Genomic DNA, 18,973 nt, shown 5'->3' with positions numbered 1-18,973 from the left:
GCCAAAAATGTGGTTTTTTGGGCTGTGGGGGATCATGGTCATGTCTGACTTGACATGGGCTTGAGAAACAGGCAGACTCCAGACTCCCTGGTGAGGCTCAGGACCAGCTCTCAGGGGAGTCCCCAGATGTGTCATCCAACTTCTCTGGGCATTTTCCATGTGCTGGTGAAGCTGCTCCTGCCATGAGCTGTTTGGGTCAGTGACAGTTCTCCTTCCTCACGATGTCTGTGTGAAAACTCCAGGGAGAGCTGGTCCTGCCCCTGTGGCTGGAGGAACAGGAGAGAGCACCAAGGATTCAAGCAGGGCCTGACTTGTTATCTGCTGGCATCTGCTCAGTCCTGTGCTGTTCTGGGAGCCTCAGATGTGGTCAGGGCTCTGGAGGAGGTGGGGAGGGCTGGCAGGCAGATGAGCATGACTGGGGCTCTGGGGATGTGATTTCCAATCAAGTGATCACCCCCAGGCTGGGTAAACATCCTTTGATTGGGGCAGACAAAGAGCTGCTGTCCCTGGGCTGCGCTGGAGCCGCAGGTCCCAGCACCACCACGCTGCTGCTCAGCTTCCAGCCCACCCTAAAACCACCCTCCCAGTAAAACCCACAGGAACCACCCTGCCGCACTCAAAGCTGCCAGGCTGGCTCCAGAAAGAGGTGAGGTTCTTCTTGTTTTCCTCCCAAAGGGACACCAACTTTCAGGAAAGTGGCTGGAGGTGCGAGAGGGCCGAGCCCAAGGGATGAAACCTCCGCCTCTGGCACAAATCCTGTGGCCGCTCATCCCTGGACGAGCAGCTGTTTCCCATCAGAGAGCTGGGATGGTGACTCAGGTGCTCCAGTGCTACTCCAGAACCCTTTTTTCCCCCAGTCCTGGTTCCAATGTCCCCTGTCTGGAGCCTCTCAGGGGGCTGTGTGGAAGTGGGGGAGGCCTGACTCGTCCCCTGCCTTGGGGCTCTGATTTTGGCTGCCTGAGCCCTTGCCTGGAGGTTCCTGTGTCAGTCCTGGTGGTCATCCTGCCCAGAGCCCCCTCCTGGCTGGGGTAGGGTGACCCACGGCCCTGAGGACAAGGACAATGTGTATTTCCTGTGGGATGCTGGTGCTGAGCGTGCCCTTGTGCCAGACCGTCTCACCCTGAGATGTTTCTGTTCTGTCTCTCTCAGCTCCTGCTGTCTTGGCTGACCTTCATCCCCAGCTGAGGAGGAAGCTGTGCAGAGAAATGCCAAATACCAGGTGGGAAATAAGATCAGGGCAGGAAAATTACCACTGCTGAGTCCTTGGGGGAGCAGAGTAACAAATCCTTGCACCGAGAGCCTGGCAAGAGGCCACCTCTGCAGACAGGAAAATGCTCTGCACTTCCATGTCCAGGGGGGAGGGCTGGGGTGATGGCACGGAGACCAAACATCCTGCAGTGAGGGCTGAGAGCTCAGGTATCCCTCCCTGTGTGTGAGGGGAACACCCTTTGTAGGATCCAAAACCCCATCAGCTGCCTCTCCTGCAGCTTCCAGGCTTGAGGATTTCCAGTGGCCCAGGCTGGTGGCCCCAATGCTGGGCCTTAGCACATAAACATTGGCCCCCAGTGCCTGCAGAGATGGCCTGGGTGGTTCTACCCAACTTCCATCTCCTGATCAGGTCTGCAGGAGCTCTGGGATGTGTCCTGGCTGCTTTAGCTGCCCTGATGTGTCTGGAACAGCAATGGGGGCCCAGGGCCAAGCACCCGACTCCCACCCCAGGCTGCTGCTCTGGGTGTTCTCCAGATAAAGAGGCTGTGGTTTGACACAGGGAGAGCTGGAGAGGTTCTAATCAAGGTGGGGCCGATCTGTAGGGTACCAGCAACATTGCTTGGTCCCTCTGGTTCAGACAGGAGAGGGAGGGAATCATTGGGCAAAAAAGTTAAAACGAAGGAGGGCAAATGTTCTTCACTCAGCACATGCACAGCCTGAGGAACTCGCACAGAGGAGGATGGTGCTGGAAGCTCTTTCGGATTGGAAAGGAGGTTGGAGCCTTTCACACTGCACTTCTGGCCCCACAGACTCCCAGAGGGATAAGGTGTCCCCTGGCCACGGCTGGGGCCGGGGCTGTCCCTGGCAGCTCCATAGCACTCGGTGAAGCGTCATTTCTGTGCAGTGACACAGCAGCTGTGCCACTGCAGCTCTCCCAGGGCAGGGTAAAGGCCAGAGGCTCTGCCCCCAGTGTCCCCAGGGGGGGTGATGGCTGTCACAGCACTCTAGGAGCCTTCTGGGGCAGTCTTGCAAGAGCTCACTGAGCGTGGCTGCCGAGTTAAGGAGGTTTTCATGGAAGGTGGGGAAGGTCTGTGGTGGAGCAGCAGGAATGTCGGGGTCAGTCGGGGGAGAGGGATGTTTCCAGTGTGTCTGTCCAGTGATTGAGTCCACAGCCAGATGTGTGGGGACAGGGAGCAGTGCTAGGAATATCTGCTGATTAATCCAGGAAATGTGATACCCTGTGGAGAAGTGGGTAAACGTTCCTGGATCTTCCTTCAGCCCCATCTCTGGGAAAGGAAGTTACCCAAAGGCAAGGGAGCAATCTCAGCCCCAGGTCCTGCCCTGTGGCTGGGAGCTTGAGTGCCAAGAGCCTGCACAGGACACTTGGCCAGGGGACAGAGGAGAGTGAGAGAAGCCTTTGGCTCATCTTGGCAGGCCCAGGTCTGGTTTGCTTTTGCTTCTCTGTCTCTTTATAGCACTTGTGGATGTGTTGCTCCTGATGGACTCTTGGGAATAGATATCTGCTTGCTCCATCAGCCTGGCTTATGTTCATGGGAACTTCCCAGCTGGCTGCCAGACTGTGAGTCACTCCATCCCTGTGGGCACAGCAATCCCCAAAATCAGGGCCTGGGCCTCTCCTGCAGCCCTGGCAGGCCCTGGCTGCCTGATCTGGAGAGAGAGAGAGACATAAACTGTGCCCAGCTGGGAGCCCAAGTGCAGAACTGGGGTGCGAGAGCACCTTGAGGAGCAGCTGAGCTGCAGCACAGGGCCAGGGAGCTCTGCTCTCACTCAGGAGCTTGGATTCCCTCTGTGAAAGCCTCCTGGAAGGATTTTAGCTCAGGTGTGAGCCCGTGGGTGCCAGGGCCAAAGCAGGCTGGGCTGGGGCTGCCTCACTGCAGGGCACAGAGGGTGTTGCTTTGCTGGCCCTGTCTGGCACCAGGAACAAGTCCAGGGGCTGCCCAGAGATGCAGGAACGAGGAGAGACAAAGCCCAGCACTTTCTAGAGGAGCTGGGGGTCTTGGCAGCTGTGGGGAAGCTGAGGCAGAGCTGAGCCAGGGGTGACTCTTGGGGCTGAGGGGGCACAGGAGGGGGTGGGTGAGGAGGGGCAGTGCCCCTGGTACAGCCTGGGCACGTCACCACTGCCAGCTGAGGCCATGCAGGGACATGGGATGCCCAGAGACCTTCTCACCCCCAGAGAGCCTGGGGGTGTCCAGTGCTGGGTGGGAACAGCAGCGGCGAGGAGGATGTGATAAATCCCCATCAGTTTCCCACAGCCCTGTTTCCCAACTTTTTCCATCAGGACTGGAAGCAGTGGGCCTGGAGAGGAGTCCCAGGAGCATGGGACAGAGGCCATGCAAGGGCAGCAGGGCCTGGATAGGATCCTGGGTGTAAATGTTTGGTGCCACTCCAGCATGGGCGCAGGGAAAGAGAAAATGCAAACTTCCCAGTGCTTTCAATATTTTACACCTCTGTTTTGGGAGCAAGGAGACAATTCCAGCAGTGATTTACTTCTGTCCATTGATGTTTTCTTTATGGATCCAGAGTCATGAGGACAAATTTTTCTGTGCCATCACAACCCAAATAACCCCACTCTGCTGAGAGATCCAGCTGTGAGTGCCAGGCACTGGCCTGTCCTCACTCTGCTGCAGTAAATCCACGAATGCCAAGGCTTCCCCCAGACACTTTAATATCCATAAAACATCAGCACTGTTATCCCCAGGAAAGGGTGTGAATGTTGGGTATCATAAGGCACCAACTGGGAGTGTTGTAATGACAAACAGCCCCTTTTCCCTGGGGTTTCTGGAGGCAATAAAGCACAATTAGAAAAGCATAAAGATAAAAGCACCCCAGCCGTGCTGCAGTGGGGGAGCAGAGCCAGGGCTGAGCTCACAGGAAGGGGTTTCACTGGGTCCTTGTGCTGGGCCTGAGCTTTGGGATGCCTGGGATGGGACTGTTGGGGTGTCTGTCAGGGCCAGGGGTTCACTGATCCTGGTGGGCCCTTCCAGCTCAGGAGTTCTGCGATTCTGTGTTCACAGCGGAGCAGACCAAGCAGTGTGGTCACTGTCTCTTCTCTGCTCTGCAAGGGTGGACTAAGGCTGAGTCCCAGGCAAACAAGACAGGGCTTGAAGAAGCTGCTTTTGTAGCTGTGCTGGTCACGGGCAGGAAGCTCCTGGCCTCAGCACTCGCCTTTGGTGCTGGCACCCAGCAGTTGCTCTGCCAGAGGGCTTGGCTGGTTTGCTGTAAATAACTCCTGGAGCCTGTGTGCTGTGCCCAGGCCTGTGACAGCAGGAGCTGGGAACTGAATCCCGAGCACATGATCCCACTGGCTCCTGTCCATGGCAGAAATACCTCAGGGGGGATCAAGAACTGCCCTGTATCCAGGACAATCTCTAACGAGCAGCCAGGCATTATCTGCCCACAGAGCACTGCTGCTGAGGGATGTCAGGAGCCCAGCAGATGCCACATGACCGGGGAAATTGAGGACTGAGCCTGGAAGTCTGGCTGCTGCCTCAGCCCCGAGGAGCAGCCCAAAGACACAGCTTCCAGAGCCTGAAGCCATCCAGACAGCTCCGACCAAGGCCTGTCTTCCCTTGCCCTCTCTGCCTCCAGATCTTTTCCATCTTTTGTTGGCTCTTCCTGCCAGGAGCCCCCTGATTCCTCCCCTCTTCCTATGGGGCTCTCACAGCTGTTGGCAGCAGCACTCCTGACTCTGTTCTGTGGGGGCTGGTGACAGAGGGAGCTTCTCTGGTCACTGCTTGTGCTGCTCTTGCCCTCCCTGACCACTCCCATCTTTGCTGTCCAGAGGATGCTCTCTGGAAGGAGCTGCTGGACAGGCTGGACAGCTACTGCCAACTCACCAAGCTGGGCAGGAAACCTTCTCTCCTCTCTTCCAGAGGAACATCAAAACATTCTTCCAAACCCACATTCAACTCCCTTTAGGAAAGGTTTCCTAAGTAAAGGGGTGAGAAAGAGGAAGGACCTTTATTGTGAATCGACCTCATCTCATCTCCGCACGGATTGGAGCGAGGTTCCTTCCTCTGCCTTTGTCAGTCTAGAGAGAAGCAGTTCTTGAACACGATCTAAGGGGTACCTGTGGGAAGGGGCAGCCAGATGGGCAGGGTCAGGGAAAATGTCCTGTTCCCCACCACCTTTGGGCTGCTGAACTTCACAAATCCTGCCAAAGGCCACCTGACTGCAAGAAGGGCTTGAAAAAGGCTCTGGAAGGCCAACACATCAGAGATAATGGGCTGGGGGGCTGGAGGAGGGCGACTGATGGACACTGATGGAGAAGAGGCTGCAGGGGAGGAAGGCAGGATAAAAATGTGAGATGGTGCCCAGGGCAGGGTTAAAAGCTGCTGAGGACTGAGGGAAGAGGGAATTTCCATGGCTCAGTCTTACTCTGCACACTGCCTGCCCCCAGCCTGTGAGATCAATCACTGCCTCTCACTAACATCAGAACAAAAAGATCCCTCCCCACCATGATATAATAATCTGAAAATTCCACAGCTCCAGTTTAGCCAGAGCCAAAAACCTCATTCTGGAAATCCTGCTCCATTTTTCACAGTCCTTACGCCTTTGAAAGCAGCTCCTGATTTCAGTGGGATGACGCTCCCTTCCCAGGGAGCAATCCAGCTCAGTCAAACCCTGTGAATCACTCTGGCCTCGGGGAATTGCCACAAGTCACTTGAGTGGCTAAAAATATCTCTGAGGAAGCAGCTCAAAAATCCCCATATCCGCTGCTGTGACGCTGGGCTGGGAGGGCACACTCCAGATTAACCTGGTCCCTTTTCTGCCTCCTCGTTCCCTGCAGGGTTATTCCTTAGTGGGAGCAGATCCCAGCAAACACAAAGGTTTGTAGGACACTTGGTTGCTGTTTAGGGGGAGAGGGGTGGTGGAAAAAACATTGGTGTGGCTCAAAGGTGGCCCTCAGCTCTGGTTTCCAGGGGATTCTGAAGTACAGGGGCTTCTTCCAGAGTCAGGAGTGGAGCCCTGCTGAGCAAGGGGGCTGGTGGTACTCTTAGAATCATGGAGTTAAACTTGGAAAAGGCCTGTAAGATCATGAATCCAACCATTCCCCCTGGAATGCACTGCCAAGACCACCACTAATGATGTCCCCAAGTGCCACATCACACATCTTTTAAATCCAGGGACGGTGGCCCCATCGCTGCCCTGCACAGTTGCCATTCCTCATCACCCTTTCCACTGGGAATTTTCCCCTAATATCCAAACTAAACCTACCCTGAAGCAACTTGAGGCTGTTTCATCTTGTCTTGATGGTCTCTAGGGCTGGGTGTGATTCACCTCCCCCGGAAGCAGCGATCTGAACCAATCCTGGAAGATTTCATCCCAACAACTTCTCAGAAGCTACAGGTGACAGAGGGACAGGTGGGCGTGGATGGCTGTGGCAGTGCCATAATGCCAAAGCCAACCAAGCTCTCCATGCTGGTTCTATATATTGAACACCGACTTTATGGCAACTTGGAAAGATGTCACGTCCCAAATAGAAACTGGTTCCAGGGAAGGAGGTTGGCTGTTCCCCAAATTCTGAAGCAAGAGATGCTGAAATGACAGGGGGAAGACATTTAGGTTGGGAAAAGTACATATATATATATACATATATATATATATATATATATATAAAGTTTGACTGCAAACAAAGCAAAGAATGAGAAAAAAATTTGGAAAGAGTCAAGTAAACATCCTCCATGATGATATTTCCAGACAGTGCATCTATGGTGCAAAGCTGGCCTGGATTTGTTTATGCTGGAGACAGTCATATCCGAGTGGAAGACTGTTGCGTTCACTTCCAGAAATAGCTGGAGAGTACAACCACCAAACATCACCCTTGTACAGAGGATACATCTGCTGGAGGCACGGCACAGATCCCCAGGCAGCCAAAGCCCAGGGACTGATGTTATGGACAGCAGCAGGAATATTTCTCTGGGTATGGGGTACCTGGTATCTCCTTAACTCACAGGAATTTGGACAAATGATTAAAACAGAGCCTATTTCCCTGTGGTTTTTACTGATTCCACACAAAGTCCCTCCAAGTCACTGAAATTATTTCTGTTCCCCAGCTCTAACGAGGTGACGTCTGAGCACTCAGGATCTGCTGTATCCTCGCTTTGCCCACCGAAAGAAAATCAAGAAAACACCACCACAACAGAAAGCAAAGCAAAATAACAAAAAATAACCCATTTCAGCCCTTTAACCCATTAACATTTGCTTTATTTAGGTGGCCCTTGATTCCCCCTCCCCAAAGGCAGGTGGGAGAGGGGCTGGAGCTGCACGTCCTGGGGGTGAGCCTGGGGCCAGCTGCTGCCCGCTGGCACAAGGCCAAAGAGCCCAGGCACCAAAGCCAAAGGAGAAAAGCAGCTCCAATCTGTTTGCCCCACGCTGGCCCACAGCAGGGAAGTGTTTTTCCTTGTGAAGGACTCGTTGGGATCAAGAAACGCGTTAATAACCGAGCGGAGCCTGTCTCGCTGCCCGGAGCTGCCTGGCTCCCTGCCAGCCCCTGCTGGGATTGAATTACCGAGGAGAGACGAGGAAAGAGCCCCTCACGGCTGCTCTGCAGCAGGGTTTGGGTCTGGTTTGTGCCAATCAGCCCTGCAGCGAGAGCCAGGCAGTGGGGGACACCAGGATGGGGACACCAGGGCCAGGCAATGGGGACACCAGGGCCAGGCAGTGGGGGACACCAGGGCCAGGCAGTGGGGACACCAGGGCCAGGCAATGGGGACACCAGGGCCAGGCAGTGGGGACACCAGGATGGGGACACCAGGGCCAGGCAATGGGGACACCTCTGTGATGTCCCGTGTGGGGATCTCACGGGCCCCACACAGCCCAGGTGGCAGCTGAGACTGGCTTCATGTCACTGCCACGGCCAGAGCTGTGACCCCAGGAGCACCAAGGGAATGATTTGGTGCCACTGGGAGCGGGGTGCATCAGTTTCTCAAATCCAGGTTAGTTTTCCGCAGGGCAGCCAATGTCCCCTGGCTGTCTGTGCTGGTGGCAGCTGCTCCAGCCAAGGCCAGGGCTCTGAGGTCCCCCTCACCCCAGTGGATTTGCTACTCCCTCTGCAACGTGATCTGGGGTGGGAAAAGCAGTTTGGAGGTGCTGGGCTTGTTTAAGGAATATCTGCCATGGGCACAGCAGGGAGCGAGGCTTGGAGGGGCTCTCTGGGCATTAAGAGCCCTCATCCCATTATGGAATCACAGAACCCCCTGAGCTGGAAGGGAGCCACAGAAATCATCCAGTGCAGCTCCTGGCCCTGCACAGACCCCCCAACAGCCCCACTCTGGGCATCCCTGGCAGCGCTGTCCAAACGCTCCTGCAGCTCTGGCAGCCTCGGGGCCGTGCCCATTCCCTGGGGAGCCTGGGCAGTGCCCAGCACCCTCTGGAGGAAGAACCTTTGATGCCTCATTTAAAAAGTTCATGGCAGGATGACAATGAGGTTTCCATTCCTCTTGTATTTTTATTTTTGTATCAAGCCGTAAAACACTTCCTATGGACAAATGATGTTAATTTGGGACTCATCCTTTGGCAGAATCAGGGTTTATCAGGAGGTTGCAGCCTGCCCAGATCTGCTTCTACCTGGCACTCATGGACTCATCCCTGACAGCTGCAGGAGATCCAGGAGGTTTGGAGCAACAGAGAGGCCTGGGATTCACTGTTTCATAATCAGACCCTTCCATAATTAAACCCCTGTAAAACATGTGTGTGATCAGTCTGATACACAGCAAGCCTGCTCTAAAAACGCACCCCTCCTCTGATGTTTGTGATGAGAAGTCAGCGTGGATTTCAGAGAAAATGATTGATTCAGGTTAAGTGAGTGTCACGTGCTGAGATCCCTGGGAAGTCAGGTGTCTGATGATAACACACCCAGGCAAACAAAACCCTTTGCTGCTGATTCTGCTCTTCACTGTTTGGTTTTTCTTTCAGAGAAGGTCGGCGTTTATGGCCAAGGAATTTGTTGTCAGTCCTTGGCTGTAATTTACGCTTCAGTGGATGAATTTTGGCATGCAAAGATTAATGCAGACTCGTTTTTAAAGGATTCTTGTGCATTTTAAAATGAACACTGAAAGCCTTCAGCACTTGCATACCAAGCACTTTCCACCTCTCTTGCCATCTGTACTGTATTAAAGAATACAAAACTTCAGTCGGGCTATTCCTGCTGAATTCCCTGGGATAACTCTCAGGAAGAGAGGGCCATTTTTCCATGGGATCCCTCCACATTTCTTTGTATTTAATAGGAAAAAGATCCCAAATCCTCTGCAATTCTTCAGCCCTTTGCCAGGAGAAGGAAATCATAAATTTGTGTTCCTCAACACAGTGCATGTACACCGTACTTTGCTGTTTTACACACGTGGGTTGAGAACCTGGGAGCAGATATTCAGCCTTCCCCCCCCCCCGCCTTTAATTTCTGACTTTGAAAATTAAAATTTTAGTGGCAAGTGATGAATCATCATCAGGAGGCAAACCATGTGGTGGGAGCACTTCTCACATTTTCAGCTCTTCCTAGGGCTGCTTCTTCCTTGAACATAGCTTGACAATAGATGATTTCCCTCTTAGCTCAGCTGTAATGAGCCACATGAAATGCTTTGAAATCCTCATGGTTTGAGACTTCTGAAACCACAAATAAAAGTATGAATATTTCAGCCAAGTCTTCCGTGATTCTCTCCAAAGAGCAGTTAATACATTACTGGTGATACAAGGAGCTTTTGTGCTACAAAAGGATCATTTTGGACATGGAAAACAACTGTGTTTAGCTGGCTGCCATGAGCATGTCCATGGATGATGGACTGTGCTGCACATCTGTGTCCTCCGCAGTGCTCCTCTGCTTATTCTCATGTTTTGCTATTTCTTAGCAACAAAAGGAAGTTTGAGGAGCTTTTTGTCCCTAGAAATTGCACCAGAACTGTCTTTACATTCCACTTTTACTCTTGACAGTGCACCGCGAGCATTTGAGGCATTTCCTTTGCTCATCCTGGGAAATGCCTTTCGAGTGTCACCACTGTCTGTGCTCACTCCTGCATCCATGGCCATGCAAAAGGCAGCAGCACTTCCAACACCTTCATTTGGAAACTGAAAATTGCTCTTGGAGCCAGTCATGGGCTAAGTAATGACACGAATACAAGATGTCACTGGCCAGGCACGGGGGAGTGTTCAGGGCAGCTTTGGGCCTGCCCTGCACGAGGGGCTGCTCTCCCCTTCCTCTGCAGGGCCTGGTTCAAGGCTGTGGCAGCTTCAGGTTCTGTTCTTCTGCTCAGACCTGGGGTGTCCTGGAGTCCAGAGAAATTCCTCTGCTCTGGAGCCAGGCTGGGAGAGCTGGGCGTGCTCACCTGGAGAGGAGAAGGCTCCAGGGAGAGCTCAGAGTCCCTTGCAGGGCCTAAAGGGGCTCCAGGAGAGCTGGAGAGACACTTGGGACAAGAGCCTGGGACAGGACACAGGGAATGGCTTCCCACTGCCAGAGGGCAGGGATGGATGGGAGATTGGGAAGGAATTGTTCCCTGGGAGGGTGGGCAGGCCCTGGCACAGGGTGCCCAGAGCAGCTGGGGCTGCCCCTGGATCCCTGGCAGTGCCCAAGGCCAGGCTGGACATTGGGGCTTGGAGCAGCCTGGGACAGTGGGAGGTGTCCCGGCCCATGGCAGGGGTGGAACTGGATGAGCTTTAAGGTCCCTCTCAACCAAACCTTTCTATGATTCTGTGATTCAATAACCTCTGTTGAGGGCCCTAAGGAGCCCAAGTGCATCTGCTGGGTGTTTCAGTTCCCTGAGGTTTGACTCAGTAGAAGAAACATTTAGAAACTTTTTTTTTCTGTACCAAACTCCCTAAATTTTGATTCAGAAACGAAATTCTGATTTGCTGTCCTTGGGCTGTTCCCTGGCTCAAATCCAGTGAGATGAGGGGTTCAATCCATCTCCTCCCTGTGCTGTGACGAGCTTTGCTCTTGACATGATCCTCTTTTCAAACAAAAACATTTTCATTTTTGGGGGGGTTGGTTCTTAAACCAGGCCCTTTTCAAGGCAATGTCAGAATGGGGGGGGCGGGGTGTGTGTGTAAAAAAAAGAAGGTTCTTCTGGGAAAAAAAGCCGTTCTGAGAGTTTTCCTCCCCCTGTCTCCAAGGACCCTCTCAGCACGGGCCTGTTGTTTCCCCAGAAATGTGGAGAAGCTGCTCTGGGGCTTCCAGGCCTGGCTGGAAAAGCGTTTGCTCCATAAATCGCCCCATTCCGGCTTGGGAAGGTCACACCAGGCTGTTCCCAGGAGCACCCTTCCCACAGCCCATCCAGCCCCACGGTGCCCCTGGCCTGACCCGGGGTGCCCAGGGGTGACTCCAGTGAGGATTTGGGGGCAGAGGGGCTCTGCTCCATCCGTGTCAGCCCCATGTTTCCATCCTGACTCCTCCCTTCCTGCCTTCCCAGGCTGCGTGTTCCCAAAATATCCCCCTGCTCCTGATCAGAGAGACAGAAGGTAGCCTTGCTCCTGATCTGTTTTGCAGACGGTGGCTGCTCCTCCCCATGGCCTCAAAAAGTCTCTATCAGCAGCTGTTAAAAGCAAAGAAATCACACCAGGTCCAGGATTTTACACATTTCTTGTATTATGATTATTTTTTCTCTTTTCCCTGACAGGAGTGTTGAGATTTCCTCTGCTGGGTTGATCTTAAAAATTCCTTGTATTAGAATTATGATTTTTTTCCCCCCTAAGAGGAAGGTTGAGATTCCCTCTGCTGGGTTTGCATTGAGTGGAAGAAGGATCCTGACCATGCCTTGCTTCCCACTGGATTCAACCCCACACAAGCCCTGAGCAGGGGCCACACTGCACAAAGAGCTGCTGTAAATCAGCAATAAAATCTGACAGCACCAGCAGAGCCCCTCTGCAGTGTTGGCTCTGCACACTGGAAAGCTCAGGCCCCGTGGTTTGTATTTAGAAATGCTCCTCGCTCATTTGCCCACAGCCTGGTTTATGTATTTATTTCTGTATCCTGAGCAGAGCTGTTTGCTTTGGCCACCCCGAGGGGCTCTCTCTGGGCTTGGTTTCCAAAGCACAGCCGTGGAAAGGGAAGGGGCAAACTGCTGCAGCAGGCAGACGTACTCATGTGTCAGCACCGCCCCCAGGATTGTTTTTCCAGGTGGATTTTGTAAGAGGCACAAGGCAGGAGAGGCTTCTTTGGAACCAAGCCAGTGTTGGCCCGTCCTTGAGGGGGGATCCACTGCAGTCTGAGAGCAGCACAGATGCAGCAGCCGGGTTAAAAATGCACCTCTGGTTCCCTGGCAGTGGGAGGGAGGGAGGGAGGGAGGGTCCGGGGGCTGCGGGAGGTTTTGGGGTTGGTCTCTGCCGGCTCTCATGGATGTGACAGTTGGATGTGGAATAGTCAGTTCTGCAGCACCCTTGGGACATTCCCCAGGGCTCCCGGGAGGGCAGTGGCTGGGAAAGGGGGCCTGGAGCCTGTGCAGGGAGCAGAGCTGCCCTGGGGAAGCTTCTGGGGCAGTTTGGAACCTTTCAGTGGGAAACTGGAGCCAAGCAGGTGCTCACAAGGCAGTGGGTGCCTGGGCTGGCCAGGGGTGGGACTGTCCCCTCCCAGGGCAGGACAAAGGGAGGGGAGGCCAGAGAACGCAGCCCACAGCGATTCCTGCCCCACTGGCCCGATGGCCGGGCCCAGGACACGCTCGTGGCTCGGGGATGGTGCTCGGACAGGCTCCTCCGGCCGGGGATGCTCCTCAGGGTGCTTTGCTCCTGGCCCTGCTGCCTCCAGAGGCTCTGGGTGGGCTCTCTCCACACTCCTGCTCTGGCCAGCTCCTCCGCTCTTCCTCTGGACCTCAGATGTGCCTCGGTGTGGCCAAGGACCTGCTCTGCAGGAGATTTAACTCAAGCACACCCAGGACGTTCTGTGTGCAGTCAGCCTGGTGTCCTTGACAAGGCAGCAAAAGCTTCTCCTTTCCCAGGGACCCAACGTGGATTTTCCAAAGGAGCTCAGTTTCTCCTCTGCAGATGGTCTCTGCTGAGGGCACAAATCCCTCTCTGATGCTATTCTGGGGTTTCCTGCTGCTCCATACATTACCGGGGGATACTTGCATAATTTTAAACTCGGTCCTATGTAGGCCACTTCTTATTTTTAAAAAGGAAGTTCAAAGTCAAATCCTCCCCAAAACTCCTTGAGAAATCTATTAAGGTGTGTCCTACTTTCTGACAAGTCCCTCAACCAGAACATTCCCCCATCAACGTCCTCCTCCAGCCATTCCTCCTCAGCAGGACCATGGCTACCACACCAGTTGTGCCCCCTGGCTGGGGGTGGCCGTGCCTGCATTCCCAATCTTCTTCTCCTTGGCCATGCTGGATGCTCACCAGATGTTCTGCCAGATCTCTGCAGAGCAGCAAACCGAGAGCTCAGCACAGCTCAGGCAGGAGGAAGAGGAAGGGGAAGGGGAAGAGGAAGAGGAAGGGGAAGGGGAAGGGGAAGGGGAAGGGGAAGGGGAAAGGGAAGGGGAAGGGGAAGAACGTGTGTGAGGTGAAGCATTGGGTCCTTCTCAAAGGAGATCATTGGCTTCCAAGGGTCTGGGTTTCACTCAACCCTGACAAATCAAAGGAAGAGACTCCCTGGAGGAAGGGAATTATCACCTAAAACCGTTATTAAAACCATTAACATCATGGAGTTGATTAAAGTAACGCCAACTGCATAGATGTGTTAATGATGACAACACAAACTGCAGTGCTTGGGCTGACTCACAGGAAACCAAGCATTTTCCTTCTCCCCAGTCACGGGGCTGCTCCCAGAGAGCCACTTGCTGCAAGCCAGGATCCCAAAATCTGAGTGAAAACTGTTCATGAGAGCTGGGAGAGCCAAGGTGTGAGTCACGGTGTCCTTGGATACCTACAAGATTTTCCTGAATGACAGTGGATGCTAGAAATAGAAAATACAGTTAGGAGAGACCAAAATAGAGATAAATCACCCCAAACCCTGATTCATCACTTTTTTGGCCATGAGCTCTGTGGGAAAAAAGCCCTTGGCCTGCACAGGAACAGCCCTATGTCCTTAACAATCATGCAGCTGAGGAGAGAGGTTCCAGGCAGCACAGAAACCCTCAGCTGTGCGAGGCTGGAGCTGTGTCCATAGCACTGGGGATTTTTAGAAGTGGCAGGAATATTATCTGGACACTTCAGAAACCTCTCCTGGTGCTTGCCCTGCCTGCTGCAGTTGCAGCAGCACTTGGAGAAGCCTGTCCCTGGGGAAGAGAGAGCTTGGGGATGAGGGTTTGCTTGCATAATGTCCTGGAAGCTTCCCAATAGAGCAGGTTCCCAGTGAGGAAAATCAGACTTTCCAGGGTACTTTCCTGGAAAGCAGGATGGGAAGTCCTTTTCCCTGTCCCTGGGGTCTCTGTATTTCTGATGATAGGTGCTTCAGGAGAGTTTCAGCCTGTCCTTTCCTCCCTTGAACTCAGTCAGGTTTCCTTTTGTTTTATTATTAAATCAGCCCAATCCTTGTTGGATATAGAGCAACAATTTTTCATAGAATTGTGGAATCCCAGACTGGATTGGGTTGGAAAGGAACTTAATGATCAATTTGTTCCACTCCCTGCCATGGCAGGGCCACCTCCCACTGTCCCAGGCTGCTCCAAGCCCCAATGTCCAGCCTGGCCTTGGGCACTGCCAGGGATCCAGGGGCAGCCCCAGCTGCTCTGGGCACCCTGTGCCAGGGCCTGCTCACCCTCCCAGGGAACAATTCCTTCCCAATATCCCATCCAGCCCTGCCCTCTGGCAGTGGGAAGCCATTCCCTGTGTCCTGTCCCTCTGTGTCCTTGCCCCAGTCCCTCTGCAGCTCTCCTGGAGCCCCTTTAAGCCCTGCAAGGGGCTCTGAGCCCTCCCTGGAGCCTTCTCTTCCCCAGACTGAACACCCCCAGCTCTCCCAGCCTGGCTCCAGAGCAGAGGAATTTCTCCAGCCCTCAGAGTATCTCCGTTGCCTCCTCTGGACTCTCTCCAACAGTTCCACATCTTTCCTGTGCCAGGCCCCAGGGCTGGGGCAGCTCTGCAGGTGGGGTCTCACCTGAGTGGGCAGAGGGGCAGAGTCCCCCTCCCCTGCTGCCCACGCCGGGGCTCAGCCCAGGGCAGGGGGGCTCTGGGTCCCGGCTCAGTCTGGGAGCTTCTGAACACGGCCCAGTGTGATTATTGATCTGCATCCCTCTCCTGGAGACCCTGGGGCAGGAGTCCCGAGGGATTCTCAGGAACACCCAGCTGCAGGCACTGGAGTGGCAGCAATCTGCTCCTGTTGAAGGCCCAACCTCTGCCTTTATTATTAGCTTGATAATTACTTTGTTGTAAAAACTCGTCACCCTTGGAAGTAATTAATTTCTTGGAACCGAGCACAGCAGATGGGCCCCTAATTTATTTGAAATCACGTAGGAAACAAGGGAGTCTCTCCCTCAGTTTGATAAACATGGCATTTGAACCTGGCACTTTATTTCCTTCTAGAGTTCCTCGGAAATCTCCCTTTGGGGATCGATGCTGACTCACTGCAGGGCTGAAAGGCTCAGGATGGCATCAATTTGTGAAGCGTGGCCTTGCTTTAATCCCTTCTGGGCACATTTCCTGTGGGCAGGATGTGCAAATAGCCCTGGAGGAGCCACCCTGCTGTGCTGGCAGTCGGTGCTGCTGGGTTTGGGACAGATTTACTGGGCTGGCCAGGTGCAGAGGTTCCCTGCAAACAGCTGGAGCTCTCCTCGTGCCTCCCTGACGAGGAGGATTTTTCCCAGATGCCAGCCTTGCTCCAGCCCCTGCTGCCGGGTAATTCACTGCCCTGCAGGGCTCTGGGGTGGGATTTCAGCTCCTCAATGGCAAAGGTTTCCATTCATGCTTCAATCTGCCCATCTGTTCTCTGGCTCGCCGAGTCCTGAATTCGCGGACAGCTGAACTTGGAATATTGGGCTGGGAGTAACCAGGCAGCTGAGAGAGAGAGAGAGAGCAAAGCTCCCAGTGGGGAAAATGAGGATGAAACAAGAGCAGGAGAGCTTGGGCTGCACTGGAGCACAGTGGAGGCACCTCGGGCTCCTCAGTTTTGGACAAAATCTGTGTGGGAGTGAGCCCAGTGAAGGAATAAATCCAATGCCTGGGGAAAGGAGGTCTGGCATGCAGGGATCTCCTGTCTTGATGGGGATGAAACTCCTCTCTCTGCCCTGGTTTGGGCTGGAAAGGTTCTTAACGATCATCCATTAATTAATGCTCATCCCACCCCTGCCGTGAGCAGGGACACCTTCCACTGTCCCAGGCTGCTCCCAGCCCCAGTGTCCAGCCTGGCTTTGGGCACTGCCAGGGATCCAGGGGCAGCCCCAGCTTCTCTGGGCACCCTGTGCCAGGGCCAATTTTTGCTCCCCAAGGGCCACTCAGCTGGAGAAATTGTGACCCCATAACCCACAGGGCCTGGAAAAATGTTTTTTGAAAAATTCCAGCAGTGGCGGTAGAAATTTCTAAAGGAAATTACAGTGGAAATACCTACATTTTTTTCCCTTTGCTCAGTAGAAAAATACCTTCCCCTCCCAATTTTTCAACATTTCTGAAGAAATCAGAACTCTTCCTGGAACTGGGTTTTTAAAATTTTGTGGAAATCCTTGGCAAATGCTTTGTGTGGGAGGCTTCCGGCCAGTTGCTGTCTGTCTGTCAGCCCAGGAACCTAAATCCTGGAGGGATTGCTGGGGCCAGATGACAGCCAGGGGCTACTGAAAGTGTGCAATCCCTTAATGGGCAGTAATTAAACGCGGGATCATTAATGGAGGGGAGGGATGAAGGCTCCCCAGAAATTCCCTCTCAGCGGGAATAGGCAGAGCTGCCTCTCCCAGACCCCAGGGCTCTGCTGGGTCGTGCTGCTCCCCACGGATGTGTCTCATCCTGGAGGAACCATCCAGCCCCAAAGCCCCTCTCTGCCCCCAGGGATGGTGTTGGGGGGCTCTCATTTCCCCCCCAGTTCGTTTACTGAGTGCTTGGCCCTCCTTTGCTCACGACAGGAGGGGAAACCAAGGTGCAGAGCACTTGAATCCCTGACATTTTCTCCCTCTTCTTGCAGGGAATGACCTAATCCATGCTATTGTTTCCTGCTCCACTTGAATTTCCACTTAGCCACATTTCCATTCTTTCCACTGTTCTTAAAATATTTTTTGACCTTTTTCCCAGGAAAGAGCAGGGACCTGACCATGCCTTTCTTGTTCAGTTTGGGGAAAGGTCATTTCTCCATGACATATTTTTGTTCTGTTTAGACAGAACTTAGCAAAGAGAAGAAAAATGTGGAGTTTATTCCTACTGAGGAAGGAGCAGCAGATTTGCATTTTCCAGCCCTGGCTCGAGCAGGTTTTAGCCCTCGCTGCTGCCCTTAATCTGCGGGATTAGAACAATATGGGTCTGCCCACCCTGCTGGTGAATTTATTCCTAAAATAGTAAACAGACACAGCCTTGGAAAGAGGAGCAAATCACGGCTGTTTTGTCACATCGATACCTCTGCTGAGTTTGCTGCTGTTTTCAGCTGCAAAAATCAAAAGATTCTCTCTTCTTTTGGGACTTGTTTAAATCCTTTTATACACCCCACTGCTGGAAGCTCTTCCTTCAGTACAGCTCATCCTTTGAGCCAATCCATCCCAATTTATGGAGGTGTTTTTTCTGAGGAGCTCAGAAGCCTTGAAGAACACATCCAAGATCAACATTTCCTGGTGGCCTGGAGTTCTCTGCGTGTCCCTCTCCTTCCAGCCACCAAACAGGATGTGAGGAACCCCCTTCAAGGACTTCATGGAGCTTCTTAGGGCTGAGGGAGACAACTGGGTCTGTAGGACTGACATGAGGAATTGGGTTCACTAAAAATGGTGTAAAGAGCCATGGTGAGGACAGAAATCCTGGAGAGCTGAGCTGAGCTGAGCTGAGCTCTCCTCTCCTCTCCTCTGTCCACGGGATCCTTCATTTTCTGATCTTCCTTTGATCCTCCACATCTGATGGTGCAGAGTGATTGGAAAACCCACGGAGAAAGACAGACCAGGGATAATCCTTGTGGAATTGTGCATCTCATTTTTCCTGCTCTAAGTTCCTGTAGCGGCTTCCAAACCTCCTCATCCTTCGGTGTGATGGAGTTAAAGCATTTGGCTGGAAAGGAATCACAGCGTGGATACAGTATAAACCCAGACAGGGGTTATAAAAAGCCTGCTTCTAAATTTAAACCTCTGTTAAAAGCTAATTTAAGCAGCTAATTATACTAAAAATGCGTGAGCCCCAAATTTGCCAATTAAAAGTTAATTAAACGAAAACTCAGTGAGCTTCAATTTGTCAGTTAAATCCATCTGCTTCCTGCAGCTTCCTGCGATCCCACAGCTTCAAAGCTGTGCCTGCAGTGGGAACCATTCTCTGAGCCATCACAATCAGACAGCTGTCCAAAATCCCAGAAAAAGCCCCGAGTTTTACAAAACCCAGGAGCAATTAGCGGCCTCAGCCCTTGGGAGCGTGCCCAGACATCTCACACCCGGTGTGGCCCATCAGGGGAGGAAGGCTCTGGATGGTGCTGGGTCTTTCCCTGGCTGCCGGCAGGTGTGGACAGGGGACGGGGAGCTGTGCAGGGGACAGCGGGGCAGGGCTGCGAGCGGGCAGCGCAATTGTCAAAAATAGGTTAGAAACTGTCATACTGTTAATAGTAATATTGTTAAATAGTTGATAATTGTTACGTTAAGAATGCGTGTACTGTTAAAAGGTTTGGTTATTATGTTATAAAAGGGGTACTGTGTTAGTGCACCCCCACCAAGCAACGACC

General features: G+C 53.1%; 1 long non-coding RNA gene across 2 annotated transcripts; it reads left to right on the top strand.

The window, feature by feature from the left end:
* The first annotated feature begins 493 nt into the window (after positions 1-493).
* LOC121676329 lies at positions 494-15,753 on the top strand. Of its 2 annotated transcripts, none has more exons than XR_006020428.1 (3): positions 494-646; positions 1,150-1,219; positions 15,670-15,753. It is a non-coding gene; the product is annotated as an uncharacterized LOC121676329 (long non-coding RNA). The 2 variants fall into 2 exon arrangements; XR_006020427.1 differs by lacking the exon at positions 15,670-15,753 and adding an exon at positions 8,753-9,863.
* Positions 15,754-18,973: the final 3,220 nt, after the last annotated feature.

The sequence above is a fragment of the Corvus kubaryi genome, unplaced genomic scaffold, assembly GCF_017639235.1.
Source record: "Corvus kubaryi isolate FWS band 111438036 unplaced genomic scaffold, C.kubaryi_AGA036_p1.0 78, whole genome shotgun sequence".
In the NCBI taxonomy this organism is placed as follows: domain Eukaryota; kingdom Metazoa; phylum Chordata; class Aves; order Passeriformes; family Corvidae; genus Corvus; species Corvus kubaryi.
Note: the sequence above shows the minus strand (reverse complement) of the source record. Positions and strands in the feature narration are given on the sequence as shown.